Below are 23,190 nucleotides of genomic sequence, written 5' to 3'. Positions count from 1 at the left end.
ACTGTTGTGATTGACAGTATTCACATGCTCAGGTAGATTTGTAACTGGTTGACGTGGTTTGTGTGCTTCAAGGCTTTGACTGAAAAGCGACATGTTAAATTCATTGTTACTAAATGTCTTATCTGCAAATCTCCTGTGTTAAACCAGGCTTTCTGAGAAACCAAGAGACATTTCTGAGCAAAGAACTCTGAGGAAACAGTTACTGATAATTTAAGATGAATGATTTAGAAATGAATTATGCAACAAAAAATAAATCTCTCTTCAGTGTTTTGCATTTAACTTCTTTAATGTTAAAGTCATAAACCCTGCGTGAGAAGTGATAAGATTCTGCTGAAGGTCATTAGCAATGGCATAACAATTCTGAAATTATGTCTAGCTCACAAATTTAAGTTAGGTAGACCTTGAATTCAAAGAAAAGATGTGGTTTTAATGTAAATTAAAACAGGTTCTTACTGGCCACTAATCAAGTGTTTACCTGTTTCCATTAAACCCACACTGAATTTAATCAGTATGTTTTCTAATGCATGCATTTCTCCCTAAATAAGAAGTGCATTTGTCATTAATATTTAAATTGGATTTTAAATCCATGAAAATTAAATTTAAATAAAAAGTGAGGTGTTTTTTCAGGGTAGAAAGTTAATGTCTCCAAGTTCTGTTCAACAGCTGTAAACAAATTTTAAAGTTAATGTTTTTTGAGAGATTTTTTCTTAACATTTGGGATTAAATGCTTTCCACTGCAAAAGACTTAAATGTAACTAAAGTTTATGTAATATTATAGGTAAATAAAACAAGGTTTAGTTTCTTGGAACTAAGTAAAACTACTGCTGACTAATTGAGAAAGTGGAAGAGTACAGCGTATTTTAAATATAAAACGTATATAAGGCAGTAAGTGGTAAGACATTTTGCACTACTCTGTAACTACTGAGTAGGATATGGGAATAATTATATCTAATTGTCATGATGTATTCTTAGCTTTTAAATACACATATAGTATAAACTCCACCTTCATTTCTGTGATTCCTATTATTACCTTACAGATTTTTTAATTTCCAACTTGTTTTTAATCATAATAAATAATGATTTCAGTTCTCTACAGTGGTATGGATTAAGAAACCAGACTTTAATCAAAATTTTCCATTAATTTTACTCTGAGAATAATAGAGATGTCTGAAACAAAAAACCTTACGCTTTCCTATTTGTTCAATTAATTGTTTACTGTGGATCCTTCTTGCAAAACTGGGCATGTATAGAGTCTCAGCCTTCATTATAGGTTCTTTTCAGTTTGATACATTTTTGCTACTTATCTCTACTTTTCAGACACCTGTGCTCCAGTTATTTTCTGATTATTTTGCAGACATTTTGGATTCAGACTTTTTTTCCTTTGCTGTTGATTTTTTTCATATGGACACAGCTTTTGAAACAAAACTTTGCTTGATTTTGTTGCTTTGTTTTAAAGCAAGCTCAGGCAATTGAAGCATGAACTGCATATTTGATTCAACTGGTATAAACCAAATCAGTGTGGAAAAATTACCACTTTTAACTGGAATTACTGAAAAAAATTTTCACAGATCTTAAAGCAAGTGTAATTGATGTACACATGTAATTCATGTAAATCTTCTTAGTCAGCTTAAGTTCTACATTAACTTGAGTGCAGTACACATCCAGTGAGAAATGGGCCAGCCTTTTTGTGGTATGTCGTTAGTGGTGACAATAGAAAAGGCAGCAAGTATTTGAGTCAAGACTGTTACTTACAGGGTTAGAATTTCTGGCATTTGAAATCAGTAATGCCATTGACAAATCTTCAAATATACACCAAATATCTGAGGGAAGAAACCCCTTGATGAGCTGTGGTGTTGGACCCCAATTTGGAAAAGCATACCACAGGTAGCTTTATTCCCCCCCTTGGACCTGGTTTCCCCTGCTGCTCTGGCAGCTGCCAGGACTGGGCTTGGTTTCTGGTGTACTTCAGAGTGTTATCAATACAGTACCCAATTTTGGTTTAAAGTATAAGTTTTATTAACCTGAGTAAGCGACAGCAGATAAAACAGCGCTGGGTGCGCCGGGCAGCCCTCCGCTCCGCCCAAGACGCGCACACGCGGTCCCTGGGAGGCGGTCCTTTATCTTTTTCGGATCAAGGCCCCAGCCAATCCTGTCGCCCCTCCTCACTCGGATGTTGACATGGCTCTTCCCCATTGGTTCCCTTTGTTGCAGGGGGGGGTCTCATTACCGAGAAGTTTCGAGAAGCTCCCAGAGGCTTGGAGAAGCGTCCACTGCCAGCCCCCTCACCGTCGCAGCCCCCTCCCCTCAAGCGTTGCAACAAGACACCACTTCGAGCCACCCAGCCCCCTTTTCTCTCTCACAATCCCGCGCAACAATACAACTGACCTCTCCCCATTACTTACAGAGTACAACAGTTACAGAGTCAAAAGGAGTATTGTTTCACATAACGACAGCCACAGAGGGCCTCCCTCCCCCCAGACTTCTTGATGAACAAACCCCACACATTACAAGAGCATCAGAGTTTGAGCAGAGAGAATTAGTTAACTGAACCTAATGCACCTCATTCAGATATCCACGGAAAAAAGGCTTGCATATGTTAATTTCTACGAATGCATATTATACATATATAAACACACAAACCTGCAGCATTTCATGCTGTAAATAGAAACCAGAATACAAGGAAACAAGGAGTTGGCAAATCATGAATAAGTTTATCATTTTATCTTCTTCAGCAAGTCAGAGCACATACTCCCACAACTTACCCTGTCTCTTCAGAGTAAGCTGAACAGACCACTGCCAACTCAACTTCCTGTGAGTAGTTGATGTTTTAAGACATTTGAAATTAAGCATTTAGTAAAATCCTGGTTCTGTTGAAGTTGATTTGACAGGACAGGTATCATGGACTCAGATAAAGCCAGAAAGACACCCCTACTTTTCCAAAAACAGAGCTGTGTTCTCTGCTGATTTATTTCTATTTGGCCTTCAAGGTTTATCTCAAATAAGCTAGCGGCAATGGATTTGTATTGGAGATGTGGTAATGCTCATGATGTTCTTTAAACAAGCATAGAAGTGCGCATGGGAAAGGCTCTCAGAAGGCTGGTTACTATCACTTGTCACTGTCATAGAGGGTCTTGTATTACTCTTTAGTCACTGAGTCAGTTAACTGCTGCTGGAAGATGAAGGGTTGGATATAAATGATGTAAATGTGCATGAACAGATGCATTGTACCGTGATACTGTCTGTCACTCAAATTCACAGAGTGTAGAAAATGTTATTCTTTGCTAGAAGAGCATGGTTTCAGCAGTTTGAGGAGCTCTTTTATTGTTAAATGCTAATGCCTCCTAACCTGAGTAAGTACTTTACTGAGTAAGTACTTTATTAACCTGAGTAAGCGACAGCAGATAAAACAGCGCTGGGTGCGCCGGGCAGCCCTCCGCTCCGCCCAAGACGCGCACACGCGGTCCCTGGGAGGCGGTCCTTTATCTTTTTCGGATCAAGGCCCCAGCCAATCCTGTCGCCCCTCCTCACTCGGATGTTGATGATGAAGAAAAAGTATATATATTTATATATATATTGTCCAGCGCAGGGCAACCAAGATGATTAAGGGAGTGGAGCATCTCCCTTATGAGGAAAGACTGAGGGAGCTGGGTCTCTATAGTTTGGAGAAGAGGAGACTGAGGGGTGACCTTATTAGTGTCTATAAATATATAAAGGGGGAATGTCACGAGGATGGAGCCAGGCTCTACTCGGTGGCAAACAATGATAGGACAAGGGGTAATGGGTGCAAACTGGAACACAAGAGGGTCCACTTAAACTTGAGAAGGAACTTCTTCTCAGTGAGGGTGACGGAACACTGGAACAGGCTGCCCAGGGAGGTTGTGGAGTCTCCTTCCCTGGAGACATTCAAAGCCCGCCTGGACACATTCCTGTGTAACGTTATCTAGGTGTTCCTGCTCTGGCAGGGGGATTGGACTAGATGATCTTTTGAGGTCCCTTCCAATCTCCAGCATACTGTGATACTGTGTGATACTGTGATATATATATATTATTTTTTATATTTATACGTATATTTTCTTCTACACTGAAGAAAAAGTAGCAGACACAGGCAGGGACAGACTTTGAGAAAGGTCATTCACACTACAGACAATGAAATCTTGAAAGCCATAGAGTTGAAGACAAAATTCCCCAAGGCTTTAATGTAATCAAGGTTTCACTCTTGGTTCCTAACCTGGGTACTTGCTACTTCGAAGTTTTCACATGTACTCTCTCCTTCTTTGTCTTTCCTTTCAGCAGTGGTACTTGTGTATCTTTGACATAGAGCAGTACAGCTGCTTTCATTCTGTGGGTAAAAATTTGGGAAGGAGTGGTCTAGCAACAGCCCATTACAGTCTGGGAACTAAGTTTTATTTACTTGTCTATAAGGGATGTTTTCCATACTGACCTGAGTGCTTGAATGAGAAACTTTTCTCCTTCACAGCTGTCATCCAATCAAGTTCTTTTCCTCATGAATTTTTCTTGACTTCCTCCTTAAATTCATTTGAAGGCATCTTGCCTTAACTTTGCTGAATTCACTGTTTTGTTTTTTTTAGCAAATACGACTCTGCCTTGTTTCACTTGTAACCATGCTCTTTGTGATAGGTTTCACTGTTAAATATTATTTAATTTCTGTTTTTCTGTATATAAATTAAAACATCCTGCTTGTGTCAGTGTTCTGAATCTGACCATTGCCTTATTGTAGGTACTGTGTGATTAGAGAATTGTGATTTGGTATCATTGTTGGTCACTTTGTACAGCTAAGTATACCTATTTGTAATTCAGTACAACATAGGTATTTGTGTAGTACCTGTTTTAGCACACAGATAGTAGCAAAGCACTTTGCTTGGACTAGTATAGACTCTAGCCCATATCTTGTTGAAATATTTGCTCTATAGGATTTATAAAAATTCTTTTTATTCAGTAATTTTATTACCTGATATTTTTATAGGGCATTTCTTACCACTTCAGAACTGGCCAAAACTGGACAGATTTCCTTCACTGGCAAAAAATGATGGTATAAGAATCAGACAAGGAATCGCAATGGACAGGTAAGAATATTCTTGTGTTTCCTATTCTTGAATACAATTGTTAGTCTCTAGCTTTTGACTCATAGGTCCTTCCACAAAAAGAAATATAAGCATGGATCCATTACTTTCTTATTTAACAGTTAGTTTTCAAACTATTCCAAATATATTTAAAAAATTAGAAAATGCTCTCTATTTGCTTTATTTTTACTATTTAAAGCAAACAAACAACCCCAGAAACTACTTGGGAAAAGAGCCCTTGTGTGTCAGAAAGCTTGAACGATAGAGAAAGGAAATAGTATCAAAACTATTGTCAGTGTTGAAAAAAAGGAACTTTGGATTTCATAAATGAGTCTCGTAAATGTGCCTTCCCAGTTCCAGTGATTGTAATTTGATTGTTCTTATTGACTGCTTTACTACAGTTGCAAGATGTGTATGAGACGCCTAATGCAATCATCACTTGCCATCTAGTGGCAATTTGTGAATTACCACAGTTGCTTAAATTCAGTCGAGGTTATGTCCATTCCTTTAGGAGAGGATTCCTGTTTGCCCCTTCATTATCTCACACAGGCAAAGCCAGCTCCTAGGCAGAGTGACTGTAGGTGGTACGAACAGGTAATATGACTATTGACATTGGGGTAGACCAGATAAAACATGAGACGTGTCAGTAGATGAAACAGGGATACCAGACCCAGCATTATATTTTGCAGTCATATTTTTAATTTAATTATTTTTATTTAGTAATATTTTTCATGTTGTATAGAATATTCCTTTGCTTTTAGAGTAATGCCTTTGTTTTCATACACCTGTAACAATGCCAGTTTTGTTGCAAACTACTGTTACTTCTATATCATTAATTCATGTGACAGCATTCAAATAAGTTTGCTAACAGGAAGACAAAGGGTACTTGCAAGAAATGTTCTGAAACTGCTTAGTATCTAATGCAAATCTTCAGCAATGCATTTGAGTTTGCATATGACGGGCCAGGAACAATGTCATTTTTGCCCAAAATAAGCTACTTTGTCTAGGGAGTGGAAAAGAAAATCTTCTGTTGTAGGGAATCCAGTCTTTTCATCATCTATTCAAACTGAAATGTACGTTTGTGTCCTGTGTTCTCACTTGCCCTATCGCAATTGTTCTCATGTCCGGTTGTCTTATAATAACTTGTTCCCATGATTTGTGACGTCTATCTAATACAGTATGCCAAAATACAACTTGACACAGAAACTCTAAATCTTGGAATTGTTCAAATAGAAATAAGGTAGCAAACTGTGTAGCAAAAATACTTTATCACACCATGGTGAGGTGAATATAGACTTCAGCGGCAGTTAAATACAACTTCTGTCATTACTGTTGATCAGAGTGATATATATATATATATAACATGTTCATTATACTAAATAAACTTAACTGACTCTGTAGCTGCTTGCTGTCCTTATTACATGAAATGGAAGCTAACTGGTCTGCTAAAAATACTGTACTCAAGAGCTGAAATTATAAGGGAACATCAGGCACTCTCCCAAGAATGGAAAGTAGGCATTTCTAACAAGGCTCAAAAGGCAGTAGTGTTGATGTGCATATGGCTATACCATGTTGTGACTCCTTTAAAAGAAAATAGATATTCATTAAATTGCAGCCCTCGGATATGATCAGTTGAATCTAGCTTAATGTGCAGACCAAGTTGTTAAATTACAACTGGACACTTTTAAAACCAAAACCACCTAGCTTTTAAAGAGCTGGTAGCTTTAGATATTTAGTAATACAGATGTGTATTCAGTTGTTTAAAGGTACTATGTGTTATTGGAGCCTAGATAGATATAGTGGCATATGTCCAGAGTCATGTGATTTAAGGATTCCTAATTGCAACCTCACATTAAGAAAAGTACAATTGTTCTGTTTTGAGGAGGGAAGATGGGCAGCAGGCTTGCCTATAAATTGGCCTCAAATAATTTGTGTCCATCACACAATTATCCATTTGAGTACAGACTGATTTTGTCTGGCTTCATATCTGGGTATCAGAAGTAGTATTTAAACGTGTACAGAGTTTGGATGTGCCTCTATAATGTGGCTCTGGCTGAAGATCTGTGCTTACAGACAAGACATGCATGCTCATTAGGAGAGAAACTTCCTGAACTATGGTGATCAAATATGTGGTAGCTGAACAGTGGTCCAGCTGGATGCAAGCAAGGCTTTGCAAGAAGAGAAAAAAAAAAATCTATTCTCCTGAGCTGCAGCTGAAGCTTACTAAACATGTAGTGGTTTCTGCTTCTCATTAACATAATATGCGTAAGTGAGTAAATACGCCTTGAAACATGAAACTGAACCATCTAATACCTTGGCAAAATGGGGTGTTAGAGAAGGGCAAAGGTGTGTTTGATATATAGCTAAGGCGTTTTCCCCTTTTTTTCCCCTCTATTTCTGTTTTATCATTAAATGGAATTAAAAATTGTAAGGAAGCTTCGTACCTCAATTCTGCACCTCTGATTACGAGTGAAATAATTTTCCTGTGAATTCACCGAATTCACTGTAGTCTAGAGTATTTATTAACTAGGATTTAGTGCTTAGCGTAAATTTTTGGATCATCAGCTACAAAAAGTCTAGGATAAAGAACAAATGCACTAAGCCCAAATCCAGCAACAAGCCTCACTGAATTAGAACATAAATCTGTTATCTATAACTGTGTGTGCTGAAATCAGAGTTACCCAGAACAGGCTCCTGTTAACGTATACTACTAAGCTACACTGTAAGAAAAAGGTCAGTATAGTGGGTGTTTCTCATTTCCCTTCTTTTCCATTTCAAAGACAATAAAACCAGTTAGTATAAGGGGGATGAAAAAAAATGTGGGCATGTACAGTGCTTCTATTTCTGACAATATAATAAGGTCCTGTATTCATACTGTTCTTGTACATGAGGTCCTCCAACTGAGCTGCTGAATTAGAAACCATGCACCATCTAAAAATCCCAATATCTTTCACTCGATTCCTGCTGTCGATGATTGATTCCTACCATCGTAGGTTTTTTTTACCTAAAGGAGGTTGGGATCATATTGCTACAAAATCTGTAAACCCTAAATCTTCTTCTTAGAACTCTTAGATTTCTATCTAAACTCAAAACTCACTTCCCTATGCAGTTGTTACAGCTGCAAGGGACATGCATGCTTGGCATATTGTCCTCACCCACCTCCAGAACTACTTGGTGCACTGCAATGCAGTAGGTTGGCAATTGCTTGCTAGCTGCTGTGCACTACCGTAAAGAAGGGGCAGCAAGTGTCAACAGTATTTCTCGCACACACTGGAGATAGTCCTGGGACTGTAAGGAACAGTGGAAAGCCAATTTAAGTGGTCTAAATCTCCTCTGTCATGAAAATATTTCTGTTAAAGATAGCAGGGAACAGTTTAGTGATTGAAAACTGTAGGCACATTCTCATCGTTTTAGAACTTCAAGAGTCATAGGTGCCTCAGAGACCATAAATGGGGTAATCCTGATTTATGTCATTATGTCTCTTTCTAATGGGCTCTCACTACAGAATTTGCTGGCAGTGACATCTCCCGTGCTGACAGAGGCCTCATTCAGAATTTAGAGCCTCATCCCTTGTTCAGGAGATCAGGCCACCGGAGCAAAGGTTGCATTTTTTTTATGTCATCTGTCATGAAATGAAGTCATATTCTCCAAATAAGCTTTCAGCAAAGGTAGTATATAATGAATTGCAGATAAATTGTCACTGAGGCCCGTGCCATCTGTTTGAGAAGAGGTATAAAAGGCAGTTATACATCACGTTAAACTTAGCAGTTGCTCTTTTGTGGGAAATAAAAGTAGAAAAGTGAGTATTTGGATTATCTTTTACTTTTTAAGCACAAAACATGCTGATATATTTAACAAGTGATCAATATTTCAAGGTTTTCCTTGGAGTTAATCCATAGTGGTCTCCATCCAAAGCTAATGACAGTAGTGCTGATTCAGTTCTAGTAATGGTAAGATAGGCTTGCCACATGTATGTAGAATCTTATTTAATTAAACACCACAAAAAGAAACAAAAAAAAAAACAAGATCAAAGCAATGTGTGAAATTATGTAATGATGGCTCCTGATCATGAAAACCACCAGATTTCTGAAATCTTTAAGCCAGAGGAAAAGTGTTTGGAGGTAAGAGATTAAAAAAGCTGCAAGTTTAAAGAAACAATTGGATATGTTTTTTGAGGTATCTTATCTCAAATATTTATATGTAATGTGACAGTAGTGGAAAGCCAAGGCACATTCCAGACACTGTGTGTCTGAGTAATGACCCTGCCCTAAGTAGATGTTTGAATACAGAGGTATTCAGTACAAATTCCATTGAGTCCAAAGTCATATATGAATTGTGTAACAAAGGTAGGTTTTTATGCTTTATGGTCATTCACTTTTAAAAGGCCTCTTCATTCAGTAGCTTCATTTTGACATTTATAGTCAATTTTCAGCAGGAGCACAGACACACACACACACACTACACCCCAGAATAACCATTATCTTAAGCTTTTTTGAAATCTGTCCACTTTTGATGCCTGAATGCAGTGTTCTGTTCTGTCATTCTGCTCCATCCTATTCACAGAATAACTGTTCATTTAATAACGCTACAATTTTTATTCAAATTTGAATGATTTAAGAAACTCTTAGGAAAAAGTAAAAATACGGAAAGTCGTCTAGAATCTCTAGTTCTAAAATATTGTATTTTTCACTCCCATGTTGGTGCTGGCTGTTGATATATACAGCATGAAGTTCATTTCTTTTTCTTACTACTACACTGATGATGAAGAAAGTCAGAATATTGACACTTCATTCAAAAAATCCCTTCCAAAATTATTCCATTTTTGAAATGGATCCATGGGCTTGGAAGCTGGAGTGGCAATGAGAAACAGAACTTGCTGAAAGACCTTTTGAAAGCTCAAAGAATTTAGCCTTTCAGGTGTGATTTGCTGCCTGATCAGTCTGTAGGTTCACTTTTATTTTCTCCAGAGTTCCTGAGTGGGCTTTGTAGATGAGCTGCTGCAGGGTGATGATTTGTGAACTACTAAAAATGAATGCAAACTTGCCCTTGAAAGGCTCATGTCAATGTATTTTTCAAAATGGAATACTTTATGCAATCACAGACAGGCATATCTTTGCCTCTCTATGTCTTTGTAATCTCTCTTCATCAGTGTACCAGCATGTTGGTATAAAAACTGGTAGAATTTTGAGTATTCATTGGATTGCAGATAAAAACTAGAGGGCTTCTGTCATTATAACTGGCACTGTAGGATTAGGTACCAACTGTCTGCATCTAAGCAGTCTGTAAATTCCAATGAGGGGCAATTTTCTTTTTTGTATTATTTGTATCATGCTGGAAAAGGTAAATTGGGTATTGCAAGAAAGAAGAGCTGGAGTTGTTCAGCCTGGAAAAGTGAAGGCTCTGGAGAAACATTATTGTGCCTTTCAGTACTTAGAGGGGGCCTATAAGAAAGATGAGGACAAAATTTTTAGCAGGGCCTGTTGCAATAAGACAAGGGGTAATGGTTTTAGACTTTAAAAATGTAGATTCGTACTACCTTATACTAGATATAAGGAAAGAAACACTGGCATGGATTGCCCAGAGAGGTTGTAGATGCCTCATCCCTGGAAACATTCAAGGTCAGGCTGGATGTGGCTCTGAGCAACCTGATCTAGTTGAAGATGTCCATGCTCATTGCAGGGGATTGGACTAGATGACCTTTAAATGACCCTTCTAGCCCAAACTGTTCTGTTATTATATATGATTCTATGATTTCCTGAACCCTATCAAATTAAATGATTGTATGAGCATCAGTTCACTAGGTAGACCAAGAACCCAGTCAGTCTTCCTACTTCTGAGAAGGACAATTAATCTCTGCCAGTTCTTCCTATTTTCATTATCATTATACCTCTTCAGGTCTTAACCAATGTTAGTTTTGAAGCCAAAGAAGAAGAAAGATAAAAAAGGAGAAGAGAGGGAAGCTTTCCAAAAAGGAAAAGAACAGGAAGAGAAATGGAACCTTTCTAAACCAAATAGGAAGGGACGGCTGGGCAGGTGACCATCCAAGTGTCATGTATTAGAGGCATCAGCCAAGACCTTAATCTTCTATGAAGTTGGTCAAGTGATGTATCTTCTCAGTGTTTCAACTCCCCTAGCTTCAGCATCCCTACTTCTATGTACCCTGCGTAATGGTTGGAGACCTCAGTGTTGTAAAGGTAAAGAAAGATGAGCCTTAAAATAGTGATCTGAAGAGATCTGTATAGAAAGTAGCCATAAAAAAAAAAGTAGGTACCCTTAGCTTAGAGGTTAACATTAGATATGTGTGGTGACTGAGGCTATAAAGCGAAAAATAAATGTTCTTATTTATAGCACAGTGCTAGCAGAGACTTAGAACACCCTGATCTGAAATGATGCAAAAATGAGGTTTGTTCTATCAGCTAAACAGAAGAGCAGCCAAAATGTGTTCCTCTTCAAGGATATCAATCAAATCCTCAAGCAGAGAAATCATCCTGGTAGTAGTATTCTGAGTGATCATTAGTAAAAGAAGCTAGAGCTTATAGAGTGTCCAGAAGGAATAATTTCTTAATAACAGCTTCTTTTGGTTATCTTTCCTGTGAAGATGCCCAAATGCTGAATTCCAGTACTGAAAGTAAACTGTTTCTTCCTCCTTTTATTCCTCATCTTCCTTCTCTCCCCCTTCCCCTTCCAAACAAACACTGAACCTCACAAGCTTTGTTTCAAGAAATTAACAAGTTCAAACACCATAGTAACACTAACGATAAGTAAATAATTATCTGTGTTTGCCATTTGGGAAGGGTGAAGACTGCCATGTAAGTAAAACAATAGAACTCGTCTCAAACTGTTGAAATCAGTGGAAAGATGACTATTGGTTTCACTGCTTTCCAGATGAGACCTCGGGCATAATAATTACATACCACATCAATGACTGCCTTTTTTTCCTGCTGCTAATTGTTACTTCTTGGTTAGCTGAATACTTAATAGAGAAAACAACAGCATCACATTGTTGCATTATATCAATTTTTAATATTTTTTTTGGTCGTTGTTGTTTACCTTTTGAGGGGAAAAAAAATAGACCTGGCTGCTGGTGATGATATTTGTAATGTCACATCTAAATGAGCAAGATCTTCTAGAACAGCTGTTGCATGGTGTAAGAAATCATGTGTTCCAGGTGATGTCGGAGTCTGAAAACGCATGCAAACTTGATATAGTATCAATATATGCTGACAGATTATGCTTTCTGAATATAATTGGCAGTCCTGTGGTAAAGGTTGGACTTGATGATCTTAAAGGTCTTTTCCAACTTAGCTGATTCTGAGATTCTGTGATTCAGCAAAGGAGTGTAAATACATCAACAGAATTTTTCATTGCTAGCGTGTGCTGTATTTCCACAAGAGGGCTCTGTCAGCGTAGCTGCAACGACAGCAAAGCCGTGCTCCACTGTAAGAGAGCACCCTCATGTAACTGGGGTCACATACAGAGCTGTGCACTGGATTAGACTTAATGGATGTGGAAGCAGAAACTCACTTTCGTCACTACAGTATAATTATCTCACGAAATCTAACCAATATCCTGTAAGAGACCGACTATCAGCAGTGCGAGGCAGAGAGTATCTTGGCTGGCTGTGCATCTGTTCCCTCACACTTCTGTCTCTGCTTCCTTCCCATCTCTGCTTGTTCTCAGCTAAGAAAAGATGTTCTTGAATGCTATTTTTTTGCTTCCTTTTTTTGCAATCAAATTAAGCGTATTATATTAAATCTATTACCTGCAACAAATGTTAAAGATTGACAAATGCTCATGGTCAAAAAAAGTTAGGAATTACTGATTTGGATATTCCATTCAAAATTCCCCCTAAACCGAATAATTGTACTCAGAATGGTTGATTCGCTTTTAATATTGAACTGTTTAAGCTAATTTAAACACACTTGTTAAGAATTTATAATTTCTGTTCCAGTGTTATGATGCAGAAATTGTTTCGGGTTTGCTTCTTTTAAGGTTAGGGGGAGCTTTTCAGCCACTTCCTTGCTACTCTTAGGCTTTTGCATGCAATCCTGAAACGTGGCCACAAGAGGTCAACAGTGATTCGTAATCGCCGATATCCCCGTATTTGCATGGATGAGATACGTTACAATAGAATTACATAGACGAGATTTTTTTGGTTATTTCAGAGAAGTTATTAAGTTTGTGGAAATAATGATAATAAAATTGTTAAAAATCTCTTTTTCTAAACATATTTGGTTGTTATATTACTTCTAGAACATTTATTTGCTGTTTGTTTTTAAACAAGAATCGAGTTATGAATACTAAGTAAATTGTCTAGATCTGTGTTCTCCAAAGACACGATTGTCTTTATTCATATAACAGTAAAAAAAGGCATACATTCATTATGCAAAATTTGTTAGCCTATCTAGAAAACCTGTTCATATATCCAGGCACTGCCCTTACCCTGTATTTTCCCCTTAGTACAGCTCCGCAGATCCTCAGATGTGTTCTCTCATGGTTTAGACTATAGCTGTCTAAATCCGTGTTCATGCTTCAGCCAGCACAAACTGCATGTGTGGAGTGTGTATTTTCTGCCACTGTTACTTGGCACCGTCATTGCCACTTAGCCTTGGGGCTCTTTGCAGATGTGTGTAAATATATTTCATTGACATGTTAAAGTGGCACATTGACTTCCTTCTTAAAAATTGTACCAGTTGTGTAGGGCTAAGACTTACCAGCTAATCACCATGTGACAGCTTTTACTGTACCTATTTGTATTGACGTAAAGGAAGTGTGTACATATGCCCAGCATTTACTTTATTGGCATCTAAACTTCAGTCATTCACTGCTTGTGGAATTGGAAACTGCTTTTTTTTTCCTCACAACCTTTTTCCTTTATCTTTCTTTGTCTCATAATCAGCTTCTCCTTTAAAAATTAGTTACTAGAAGTAACTCTTTTCAACGAGAAAAGGCTCACCGTGGTCATTTGTTATGAAGGGAAGCAGAGATCAGCAACATTGAGCATTCTCATCGGTTCATCTAAAATGGACTCTCACATATTGCAGAGAGCATTCTCATTAGCAGCCCATGTTTCTCTGAATGGTAACATATCAAACTTTTTAATGGACACCAGTTGTGTTTCATGCTCGTTATAGTAGGATAGTAGATAATGGGAAGTTTATTACAGTACTTTCCACCTCAGTGGCACTAGCATGATATTAACTAATGTGATTAGTAGTTGCTGTTGCATATTTGCTCATTTTGCATGTGCAGGTAGTACAGAAAGTTACTTTTGGAGTTTTAAAAGGTTTTAATGTACATTCTTTCAGATGCCTTGAATAAAGAGAGTTCAATTAAAGGAAGTCATTTCAAAGTATAATTGATAATTTTTAAGTAAATGTGGCCTTGTAACAGAATGCAGATGGCAAGCCCACTATCCGGCTGACCCCTGGGTGTGATCGAGAAACAAGCAGGAGGTGCAATACACTCTATTAATTATTTTCACTGCTACAGTTGTTTGCTGTACAATACAGGTCAACAGGGGTTAGCCTGAAGCTTCTCCTAATATATTAGTAAATAAATTTGAACAGATTTTAATTTGCTAATGGAAAGGTCTGAGCCAGTTGCAAATAAGAGTGGAGCTACTTTGTCTTGCTCATTACTATGCAACATGGCTGCTCCCAGCCATTCATACAAAATGTTACATTTCCATAAAGCACAATGTAATTTGTCACAGGGAAGGAAAAAAATCCCCAACAACAACAACAAAAATCCCCAACTCTGTAAACTATATTAGATTAAAGATAAATGTGTATCATGGAGCAATCATTTCTTATGGAGTCTGTAGGATAATTACATGTTGAACACCTGCCTCTTGAAGGCTTGCCAAATAATCCAGCATGGTATCTTTGTAATACTTACTTGTTTCAGGGAGAAAAAGTAGAAGTCTATGCTATTTCCAAAAGGTATAACAAAAGTGAGCCTTTTTCACATGTCCCCTAATGATTTCTCACCCTGTTTTGAAGTCTTGCTATTCCCCTGTTCCAACTCATACAGCTTCCAGGTCTGTGCTTTCATAGAATTGCAACACAGCACCACCTGCATGATTGTTTGTTTCTCACTCATAAGGCCAATATTTTCTACTCCTAATGACACCCCCCCCGAGTGTTTTTTCTGTAACTCCTTTGTAAACATTTGTAAATATTCTCATTTACAGATGCAGAACCAGAAATACACAGGTCTGTGTCTTTCCCAAGATCTAGATTGGTAGTAACAAAACTGAGATGTTATTTATCCAAGCCTAGTAGCATTGTCGTAGTTTTCCTGCCTCCTCCTTTACATTGCTTAGGACAGGCCAGTTGCAAGCAGAGAGAATGACCCCTCATTGTAAAATGACAGTTGATTAAGAGGTATAGGTAGTATGCTGCTGACAGGTGTTTTAGCCCGCCAATACTACCTTGTTTCATTTCACTGTGCATCACAGTAATGGCACCTGTTTTGAATCTCAGCATTTTTTACATTAGATCATGAAGCTTCATTCATGTGCATCACTGGTCCAGTTACTTTAACACCTACCTCTTGGATGAATTTTAAAACGTAGGTTGGCCTGCTTGTCCAATTCATTCTTTCCATGTTAACAAGACTCTATAAATGTTGGAGTGATCAGAAAAACTTCTGTCACTGATGTTAAGGCAGACTTCCAAACGGGAGAAGGAAAATTTCTCATCATAGCCTTTATGTAGACGGGCACTTGAGGGTTCATGCAAAGACAGCTCACAAACTGGTAGCTTAAAATGTATATGTTTAAGTTGTATTTGCCTTATCTCTACACAGAGTATATTTTACCATCAATCATTTTCTCCATGTTTAAAATCTTGGTTTTCATGGGTGTGGGATTTTTATTTTTTTTTTTTTTGGGGGGGGGGGGCAGGGTTTATGTGGTTTGGTTTGGTTTTAATGGCTCCTGGTTTTAAATATTCCAGCTGTTTGTATTGCTCAGATGCATGAGGTGACAGGAAGGGCTGTTAATGGTTAAACCTTTGTCATTTTCACCTCTTCTTCACTCTTTTGTGATGAAAGAAGTGGCACTTGATTTTAAAATGGGCACAAATTAAGAAGCATCTAAAGATTAGTCCCTTAATTACAATAATCCTGAAAGGTTTATTCAGAGATTGCCTTTACTAAAGTTTTAAATTTAGCCATGCATTTTAAATCAGGAACAGACTGATCCATGGGCCAACAACAAAAGACAGGGTTCAGGTTTGAGCGTTCTTTGCATAAATATTTTTAGGTTGAGAAAAGAGTCTACTTCAGACAACACAGCTACTGATGCACATCCTGTTTGTTATTGATAAACTTTTTTACTTTTTAATAATTCAGTGCCTAATTGCCATAGAAAAGCCTCAAATAAGGAAACAGAAAGGCTGCCAAGGTCAGTGGCATGAATTTTCAGGCAGATTCCTTTCTACCAGTCCCACAGTTTTGAGTATGAGAAATAGAGTCCTCAGGGTTTTTTTGGTTGTGTGGATTCCTTCTATCCAGATGTTTGAATTGCTGATTTCAGTAAACCAGAGATTAAAAGAAAAAATCTCCCCAGCCTTCTAAATTGCAGTACTAACTTCACTGACTGTACCTGCCTGGATAGTGACAGTAAGAAACATTTATAGGACTTCCATGAGCAATGTACTTTATGCACATTAATTAATCAAGATTCTGAAGGCTGCATTCTCATGTCTTTTGTATTCTGGCCTGATATTGTAAACAACTCTAATTTGACTGTTCCAGAGGGAGGGAAGGGAAGAAGGAAGGGCAGAAAGTAAGCTATCCTCTACCTTTTTCCCAAAGTGCTATGTTATCATCAACATTTACCTTGACTCCTTCCAGAACTACTGTCAAATGGCTGAAAGGATAAGGCAAATGAAGAACATGTATACGTAATTCCACCCACTTTGGCTCAAGGCATGACTAGCAAAATAAAAAACAGCAGTATTTAACTCTCCTGCTTTTTTGTCCTGAGCAGCTTTATTCTAATCTATATCTTCTGTCCAAATGTTGTTACTCATGGTTTTCTAGTTACTTTCTTTTTCTTCTGTTACTTTTTATGGGAAACTTCTTCCCACAGTGAGAAATAAAATCATTTTATCAAGGTGTACCACAAAGTGTAATAGAATGTTCAAGGAGAACAGAGGGAGCACCTCTTCTATAAGAAAAGGCTGAGAGCATAGGGGTTGTTCAGCCTGGTGAAGAGAAGGCTCTGGGAAGACCTTCTAGCAGCCTTTCAGTACTTAAAGAGGACCTACAAGAAAGATGGGGACAGACTTTTTAGCAGGGCCTTTTAGGATAAACAATGGCTAGTGGGTTTAAACTAAAAGAGGATAGATTGAGACTAGATATAAGGAAGACATTTCTTGCAATAAGGGTGGTGAAACACTGGAGCAGGTTGCGCAGAGAAGTAGTAGAAACCTCATCTCTGTAAACATTCAAGGTAAGGCTGGATGGGGTGCTGAGCAACCTGATCTAGTTGAAATTGTCTCTGCTTATGGCAGGAGGGGTGAACTAAATGGCCCTTGAAGGTACCTTCTAACTTGAATCCTTCTGTAATTCTATGCAAACAACTCAGTATGCACTGTCCTTTGCAAAATGCTATTACCAACCAAAATGAGGGAGCAGAGAAGAATAGTAAATATCCTCAAGTATTGAAACTAATTTTCCTATTCAGATTAATATTCTGCTAGGATTTTCTTCATGTGCAGACCTGCCTTATGCCAGAGAATTTTTCTGCATTTGTTTCCATCCAGGAATTTCTTTTCCTCCAAAAGAAATTACACTGTCCCTTTGTAGTTGCTGAATACAGCTACAGTTATTATAGAGCAGCTTAACCTGAGGGCTGTCTATCTACAATTTTAATAACTTCATTGTACAGGGGCAGTTAATATTTTAGAGGACTTTCTATTTCCATTTCTCTGCAGTATTTATGGGTAAACCAATGCACAGAAAGACAGCCACCTTAAAGTTTCTAAAGTGTCATTGTTATATCTCAGTTCAATAAAACAGTCATATGAAAATTAAACACCAAAAAGTATTGCAGGGAGAAAAATTAATTTCAAAACTGTGTTTAATATTAAGCTTATAAATTATTGTGCTAAAAATGATCCTGAGAGCTGTATCTCCAATGGAAACAAATCATTGTAAGATCAGAACTTTTGAATCACTAAGCTTGTTAAATTCTAAACGCTGTGTGCCTATGCGCTTGTTCTGCTGCAATCTTGATTCGTTTTCTGCTGCTTTGATTATCTACTTTGAAAGCTCCCATGAAGAGGTTAGAAGCCAAGGATAGCAATAAAAATTAGAAGCAAAATCTACACAGCTGAAGCTCAAGAATTTGGGTTGTAACTTCCATAAATATTTTATTAGACAGTGCATGAATACTTTTGCAGAGAATAAAAATGATTAATTTGCATGTGTCTAATGGTAGACACAACGCATTGGAAACTCCTTCCTGCATTATTCCACAATAAATACGTATTAAAAATACATATTTACTGAAGTAATTTCTGTGACTGCATTAGAAGTTACTTATATTTTTGGCTTGTATGTAAGGTTATAGAGGATTTTATGCATGGTAATAAAGGAATTACTTTTACTTACATTGCTCAAATCTTAAGAATGAAAGCATTTTCTTTGGTAATAAGCTTAAAGAAAGTTCTTTTGAAAATTAGTTACACATGTCAGCTACTTATTTAGGGTAAGATTTCAGTCATTGATACTTGAGACTAAGGAAGAATAATCTGCGCATCCACGAGGAAATCTGCATTCTAGAAAGCATTTCCCTTACATGTTCCAGGAATTTAGAGGAAGTAAACAGTAGGACTTTTAAGACTTCTAATACATTGTGCTATGCACGTAAAATATAAATGGCATATATCTTTTCCTTATATAATTGAAGAAAAATGCCATCATAACACAACCTTACATGCTTTCAAAATCAAATCATGGTCATACTTTTTGCTACAGAAATACTTTGCTTCCTAATGTCAAATCAAAAATATTTAAATGAAGTTAAAATGTTTTTAATATGATTAGGTAAAAGAAATATTACTTGAAATGCAATCATTTTTGTCATGTTCATTTAATTTTATTGTAAGGAATAGCTGTTGTGGGGTGAGTTTTTAAAGCAGTAAAAATTGCTCTTTTTTTAATCAAGCAATTTTGTATAAGAGGACTTCTTGCACTAAAAATTTATTTATGGGCATGGTTTTGAGAGTTTTCCTTCACTAATGAATTTTCTTCTCTTTGTTAGTAGTAGTTGTTGGTTTTGTCTGTTCTTCCTGTTTTGCTTAAACACTAGAGTAAAAGGAGAAGTAAATAGAAACACCTTTAAAGAGTATAAAGGGTATGGTGTGGATCTAAGCTTTGGGGGAACTTCTGGGGGTTCTGGAGATATATGAGAAGCCCAATTGCATTACTCATCCCAGCTGCTCACCTGATAGAATGTTCACAGGGTCCTCAGCTACAGCGTGACACCAATCTGCATAAAGGTGTTCAGAAGTGGAGTCAGCAGTGCTTTTCTTGCTGCATGGAATAGCATGAAGGGTCAGCAGTGATTTTAGGACTGGCTCAGTCCCCTGAATCTGTTTAGAAGAACAAGTAATATTAGTAACTGCAGCTGTTTCTCCACAGCACACTTCCTCTGACGTTAAATGGAGACTTGGGTTTAAGGCTTGTCTATAAACAGTTGTTCCTTACCACCTATTGTAAATCTGTGCATGTGTTGCAATAATTATTTTGAACAAGAACAAGCAGTTCCAGTAGCAGTAGAACATATACTTGCGTTTCCAGTGTGAAATGCATTGGGAAATCTTTGATGTCTGTTAAAAGATGAAAGTGATGGTGGGAAATGATGACTGGTCTCTCAGTGGTGAAAAGTGTAGGGTCTTTTCTTGCTGTTTTTAACAATGACAGTTCAGAAATATAGAACTTCAGAGAATTCCATCACTGTCTGAAAACAAGACAAGACTTCAAGAATAAGAAGTGAAGTGACTGAATGCTTTTCTCTAGCCTTTTCCCTTTCACGTGCACTCCCACGGCACATTTGGCTTTAAGATTTGTTTCTTGAGGAAAGCAGGCTAAAACCAAGATAGCAGGAAGTGGATAAGGTCAAGAATTCCCATTTTCCAAACAGCTAACCAAGTTTCTGTTATCAGGAAACCATTTTGAGATATCAGAATAAAATGCAAAATTTAGTGGCTCTGTTAAATGCATGTGTATTTCTTGGGTATGGCACTGGTCTGGGACATGCAGACAGACTTTATTTCCCACTTTACTATATGACCCCTGGAAAACCACACCGCCTCTTCATACCAGTGCTCCTACTTTGTTAGTTTTCCATAGCCCATAGGCTGTTCACAACAGAATCTTTTTCCTAGTGTTTTATTGTGCAGCATTCATTGCAATAGGGTTTTGATTTTGGTAGAAACATCTTTTTAAAAATCTATTGTAATATTAGTAATAACAAGAAATAATATGGAATACAGCGCTCCCTAGGACTAGAATAAGATGTTACTACAAAATCGCTGCATTCAAATATGCATGTCCTTTGCAAACTGACAGAATACGAATAACATTTTCCTTGCGCTCCCTGACCTATTTTCTAATCTGCTTCTGCTTTCAGAAAAGACATAATAACTGTCTTATTTTTACTCGCCTTTCTGACCTTGCTTCATCTGTGCTATTCCTTTTGTGCTCAATAAATCAGTGTTAGTATGGAGAAAGACTCCTTAAAGAGGGGACATGTCCTGCGTGTGTTGCTTTTTTCATTCCAGGCTGTCTATGGGTGTTTGGGGAGGTGTGTGGTTGGTGTATGTGCGTTTCTTCATCGCCTTCTCTACTATAACAATTAATTACTTTTTTTTTGTCAGCTGACAACAGAAATGTCAGTGTCAGTATTCACAGGATTTATATCCTCTGATGCTGCTTTTAATTTTCACTTTAGCTGTTAATTGTCAACACACTACTCAGCTTTCTGTAGGAACACCATTTACTGTGACAAATATTTCATTATCTCCTGGCACTGTTCTAAACATTGTGTGCCAGTTTCTTCTGATATTTAACCCATGATCCAGGAATGCCCATAAAATGCCTAGGATATTAGAGGACAAAAATGCCCTGAGATGGTTCCTAAGATGAGCATCCATGGTAAGAGTTGGACTGTCTTCGTGCAAAGGGAGGCTCCACCTTTTTGTTTCAGTATTCCTATCTCTAGTATTAACTCTTGGAGAAAGACTGCTATTGTCCTAGCTTTCTGTCCACCATTTTTCTTACTTTTTATTTAATTTAAATATTTTTTTTTTTTTAAATTCCAAAAGGCTACTAAAGATTCAGCAATTGGCTCCTTGCTTGGGTGCCAAAACGGATGTGAGCAGCACATAAAAGAATCTAGCTGATTTTTTGATATGAATGTTAGTCTTGAAGTAATCCATACATAGTGGCTGCAGATCACTTCCCATGGGGCTATCTGTTTAGTGAAAATAAGCAAAAACCTGAAATGATACCCCATTGTGACCTCAGTGCAAAAGCTGGAAGAGAACCAGTGTTAATATTTGTTCTTCTGATCAGAGCTGGAGAAAGGGGACATACTTTAAGGCAGTTTTAATGTGGATGATGGTCTTAAGGAATTAGCACTCATCTTTTGAAATCTTGGCCTTATTTCTCTTAAAAGCGCATATGAGTTTGTCCCTGGTCAACTCTAAGCAAGCATTTGAATGTTACCTCCAAACTGGTGACTACAAACAAATTTCAAACCATGAGTTTATACGTTAGCCCATAATCCTATTTAAAGTCCTACAGATGGCAGCCTTATTTGAGCTGTATCATCTAAGAGAGCAAGTAGACCTGGTGCATGATTGTTGCTATTTGCATATGTAGGGTACAGGTGTTACTTTTTGGAGATTAAAAACTCTGGAGAGCAATTCCAAAGGAGATTTCCAGTTTTCAAAGGACAGTTGAGAAAAAGTGAAGAAATATTACTGAAGTCACTTAATAGCTGTGTCATCAGATGTGATGTCATATATAACACTTCGGTAAGGCACGTTACTGCAGTTGACACTTGAAATTATTTCTATGAACTATAATTTAGGGCTTTTGGTACTAGTTTGCCTTACTCTGTTCAGTCTTTATCAGCCCTGACACTGCCCATGTTATCTTCAAGTGGAAAGTTGGTGGGACTAATGCATAATCCATGAAACCCTTGCACATCATTTCAGAAAGTAAGGCTATCAAAAAGTTCATGCTAAGTAGACTTCTCCAACAACAAAGTCACATAAAGCACCAACCATTCATTCAATATAAACACTTACAATGGAGCAAAAGTGCTACAGAAAAAAACATGTTTTGCTACAAACAGCTTTCTCCACATTTTCATTTCATCTTTCACCCAAACCTTTATCATCATTGCAAGTTCTATTTAACTGTTACAGGAGATTGGCTCTTTGCTGATGTCAAGAACACTAAGCTGCTATATCTCTCTATTGCACCTTGAAGCAGGTGAAAGACAATAAAAGCTTGAAGTCAGCCTCTTCTTAAAAAAAAACAAAACCCAAACATACACATCTAAAGACTCTCTTATTTTAAAATGGACTGTTCTATATTAGGCACTGTATGTGCCTCAACTTAGCTCTACATTTATTTCAGTGGGATTTTTATTTGACTTACCTATGTTAAGTAAAGGGAAGAATTTACAAAAGGCTAGTGGCTCAGGGTTTCAGGCAGATTTTGTTTCTAGACTGGTAGTGGTTATCATCACTAGGGTATAAAAACTGCATCAAAGTAGAATGACAAGAAATTATCCGAAATGTCATTATGTGGATCTGATCATCCAATGGCTTGGGTACTGTGTGTGCTTCTGGGAAAGCCAGTATTCCTACTGATTCAGAGAAAACTCCAGGAACAAGTGCCTCCTTGTCTCACTACACAGAACCTAAGCTATATTCCACCCTCTGCTCCCAAACAGCCCATAAAACAGGTAAAAGTCAGCTTGGTCATTTGAAGTGTTTTATTCAATAACAGTCCCTTCCCCTTGCTCCATTTTTCAAAAGGATACTGATACCTTTTCCCCATAGTATCATGACAGAAA

The 23,190-nt window shown here is 37.5% G+C and overlaps 1 long non-coding RNA gene across 1 annotated transcript; it reads left to right on the top strand.

Annotated features, from left to right (window-relative positions):
• The first annotated feature begins 4,993 nt into the window (after window positions 1–4,993).
• LOC134175000 (uncharacterized) lies at window positions 4,994–22,130 on the top strand. The gene is made up of 4 exons (XR_009968861.1): window positions 4,994–5,084; window positions 16,845–16,875; window positions 21,182–21,260; window positions 21,991–22,130. It is a non-coding gene; the product is annotated as an uncharacterized LOC134175000 (long non-coding RNA).
• Window positions 22,131–23,190: the final 1,060 nt, after the last annotated feature.

The sequence above is a fragment of the Pezoporus occidentalis genome, unplaced genomic scaffold (genome assembly GCF_034315485.1).
Source record: "Pezoporus occidentalis ecotype Australia unplaced genomic scaffold, CSIRO_AGI_Poc_V1 ctg65, whole genome shotgun sequence".
In the NCBI taxonomy this organism is placed as follows: domain Eukaryota; kingdom Metazoa; phylum Chordata; class Aves; order Psittaciformes; family Psittacidae; genus Pezoporus; species Pezoporus occidentalis.
Note: the sequence above shows the minus strand (reverse complement) of the source record. Positions and strands in the feature narration are given on the sequence as shown.